Here is a 4,109-nt window from a genome sequence, read left to right on the forward strand (position 1 = left end):
TCTATGAGTACAGTGTATATTAACAAGATCAAGCTAACCTACAGTCTTATAATACAAAATTAATTCTTTTTCATTTCTTCCTTTTCATAGAAGTTATTTCATATTCACAAATTTATTGAAAAATGTAGGCATATTAATTTGCCTTAAGAGAAAGGTAGTCAAGCTCCAACCTAATGGATGTGGGTAATCTGAAAGTATGCTACAATTATGAAAAAAAGTCAATATACTTGTCCTCCTCTGGTCTCATGTTCAAAATTGAAGACTTTTCCAGTCTCCAGAAGAGCTCCGCTATTTCTGTAGTAAAAATAGCAACAGTTAATGGATTTTATAAATTGCTGTTTATGAACTTTAATATCTTGCTTCTTGCAGCTCCTTCCCAATGAAATCTATGACTAAAACCAATCACATCTGTTAACATCTCATCAGATTTGACTTCTCCTCAGTGGTACACAACACTCAGAGGGTTGAATATAAAGACTGGGGCTACACCTACTACAGTAAATGAAGTGGAAGCAACACCTCGGTTTACATCCAAACCACTGAACCCTTTTTTCCTTCCCATACCTTGTGCTATTCCTTTCTGTACCTGAACAGGGAGGTTTTGGCATGGATAGGGTCTAAAATGTTACTAATTTAACACATTAAATGACACTGGGTAGTCCATATGCCCTGGACACTGGGCCATGCTAAGTGTGCTGATAATAGAGGTAGCCCCATACTCTAAATTCCATTCTCTTTCCTGTGCATATCTTCCCTCCTAACATTTGTCACCAGTATGATAAAGTTGCCACAGAAATTGACTTTACTCCTGACTGTAGCTGAGCTTGAAAGCAAGAAGCCTGCATGCTAGACTGGACTGGGAAAAGAAAGACACAATGGCATTATATACATAGTAGGACAAAGTATACATATGTTTATATATATATATTTTACTTTGGTACCTTTGTGTTCTTTGCACCAAGATTTCACTTGCTTTGGAAAAATAAAGGTCCCGATTCTGATCTTACTGAACATGCACATTTGTGCAGTGCAATGACATAAAACATCAAGATTATAATTTCTAAAATTTATACAAGACTATTTCTAGACATGTTAGTGAAAATGGTAGGGGTACGGTAGAACTAAAATCACAATCTCAAGAAGAAGGGCAGAATATATACAAAGAAATCTGAATTCTGTACTACTTTCTAAATTATGAATGACAAAGTTCATCAGAGTTCCAGATAATAGGTTTTTAAAAATAATTTAATTTATGCAAAATATGAGCCATCTAGCTTACATGGTCTGTCATTCTGGAGAGATGAGACAGTGGACATGCTTTGGGTTTATGTTTGTTTGTTTGCTGTAAAATTTAATGCTGAAAACTTGAGAAAGACAGTGAGGCAATGGTCAAGATGTGGCAGAACTGGATCAAGATCAAACAGTACCTTAGAGGGATTTCAGGTGAAACCTCAAAGCCTCTGTAAATACATCTCCAGCAACAATTCTATCTTCTATAATCTGCATTCTTTTTTCTGCCATTGCTTCATGATGTTTGGAGAACTGAGTAAAGGTGTTATAATTGGACTAAATTCTAGCAAGACAGATACAAAACAAAAATGACTCAGGGTCCTCCAGGGGAGACAGGCCACAGGAAAAGCAGAATATTATCTTTATTTATTAACTTAGTAATTCCTGATCAACACATTCTATTAAAGGCAGTGAGGCTTTCCAATTTTTGATTACATTTGTTTCAATTAAGAAAGATTCCTCCTTTTTAGAAAAAAAAATTATGAGTCACTGTAGACTTTGAAGTTCAAGTATTGTCTGCCAAAGAATCAGAATGCACAGGCTCAGATACATGTCTCCATATGCTCTGGTATTTATAGGGAAAAAATCAGGACATTTTCAGAACTTCTATTTCTCCTGTGGGGCCAACTACAGGAGAGCTAAGAAACTCAGCACTGATTACCTTGCACACTGTGCCTTCTTTGCAAAGGTGAGCACTCAAAAAGATAGCTCATGACTGAGCCCAAATTCATTGTGTCAACACCAAGACTTCCTTTTTTTAGGGTTTTTTTGGCTGTATTTTCTTATATTCCTAGGAAGTCCTGAAGATCATAAAAAATAATAACTCTGTATGCAAAGGATATTTGTCTGGTTTTAAAAAGATTCTAGGGAATTTAAAATGTATTGTGCTGTTAATATTAAAATCAAATTATAATTTTATGAACTTCCCAGATAATATTCAGTGCTAAAATAGAAAAAATGTTGTCTCATTGGGAAGGTCTATTATTATCATAAAAAAGCACAGGTAATGATATGCAGCATTTTGAGCACCACAACTTATTTGCCATGATTTAGGATAAGACTGAAGCATATACTCACTAGGACAAAGCTTGAATGATTTGTTGATTAGCACTTCATTAAATTTGAGGGAAACCAGCCTGTTTTTTCTTTTTCAAATTCAAGAACTATGGTATGAAAATTGCTTTCTTTTCCTTCAGCTAAAAGGAAGAGAAACCAAGTAGGAGCTGGTACTCTCCTAGTTCATATAAAGCATGAATGAAAATACAAGCTTAATTTACACTACAAAATCCATTCTAAAACATGCAAAGAACCTCTGTGAGCATCCTGTTCTCCCTTGTTTTCGTCTTCTTTTTCCTGCAAAAAAAGTCCTCTGAAGTTGGTGATGATTTGGCAAAAGCTTGAAGCTCCCCATCTGGCTCAGCCTTTTCTTCCTCTCTCAGTGCAGAATTGCTAAGGTAACTTTCAATGCCAGGCTAATGCTCCCTGAGGGTGCTCTGACAGCATGTGTGACTAAATGACACATCTCACACTGCACATTTCAAATTGTGAGAACTAAAGGGACTTAATAACTTTTATTGCCTAGATAGAGTCCTCCTCTTCTGTTTGCTCCTTCTCTCTAGACTTCTTTTCAACCTATAAACCTATGCAGAATTGATGGATTGCACAATATTGCTGAGGAGTATTCCCATTGTTTTAGCAATGGAAGAGCTATTTTTCAAAGCACTCATCCAGAAATTTGGCTGATCACAATAGCAATCTAGGTCCCTCAGGGCATTTCACTTTTATTCCATATAAGACAAGACACTGGAGAATATGTAATTAAAAAAAAAAAAGCCAACCAATTTACAAAAACAACAACAAAAAAAAATTCCTCCAAACCCCACTGATGGCAAAGTAAAGCATTAGAAATATTTTGCTTTTGTGACTCATTATGTTCCTGAATAAGGCATGACAAGTATGTTGAAGAGAACAATTGAATGCTTGACTAGCTCTGGATGTCCTGAATTTCAGTCTTACTTCAATTCAGGAGTGTACCTCTGAGATGAATGTTCTGATCATCCTCACTTGCCAGTTACATTCGCACAGGGACCAGGCTCTGAAATACCCTCACAAAATTTCTTTCAGATGAAACCAAACCTGGAGTGGGGCCCCAAAACATTCTTCTTCAAAGCCTAAAAATATTTGGTCCACAGCCTGTAAAGCTGTAAAGTAAACTTCCCCTGAAGTCCATCTGCTGTTAGTGTCAGACCTAGTGCACATTCATTTGCTCTCCAAATGCTTCTGTAGTGCTGCACTGATTGGCACTATGAATGCTGCCTCTGTGGCCACATTAGGATACAGTTTGTGCACACAGTCATGAAATCTATTTGTGCAAATAAGACAGAATTCTGCCTACAACCATTCTGGGAAATCAAGCTCAGTGAGTGCTGTTTCTGTGACACAGTTACTCTGCAAATGCTGCAGGTCAGTATTTCAAAGCATATGACAGAAGACTATAGATGAAATCAATAAAGGCAGAAACTCAGAGTGTTTAATCCCCTAAGATTTAAAAACTGTTTTTTATTTGTAAATAAAGATATGTCTAACAAAAATTACTTTTCTGAGACATTCAAATTTCATCACAATTTTCATTGTTGTTCTTATATTAGCACACTTACACCTATCTATAGTTTCAGATTGATGAACCATCAATCCATTTGATTTAAAAGACCATTTGTAGACCCATTTTCACAGTGCTTCTATATGCCCATAGGGGGAACATCACAGCAAATTACTAAAAAACCTGATCAGTTTCCAGAAGCAGTAAAATTTTAGTTTAT

At 36.1% G+C, this 4,109-nt stretch overlaps 1 long non-coding RNA gene across 1 annotated transcript; it reads right to left on the bottom strand.

Moving 5' to 3' along the window:
* Positions 1 to 227: 227 nt before the first annotated feature.
* LOC137476991 (uncharacterized) lies at positions 228 to 3,141 on the bottom strand. The gene is made up of 2 exons (XR_011000771.1): positions 2,368 to 3,141; positions 228 to 294 (listed from the first exon to the last, which is right to left on the bottom strand). It is a non-coding gene; the product is annotated as an uncharacterized lncRNA (long non-coding RNA).
* Positions 3,142 to 4,109: the final 968 nt, after the last annotated feature.

Source organism: Anomalospiza imberbis, chromosome 1 (genome assembly GCF_031753505.1).
Source record: "Anomalospiza imberbis isolate Cuckoo-Finch-1a 21T00152 chromosome 1, ASM3175350v1, whole genome shotgun sequence".
NCBI lineage: Eukaryota > Metazoa > Chordata > Aves > Passeriformes > Viduidae > Anomalospiza > Anomalospiza imberbis.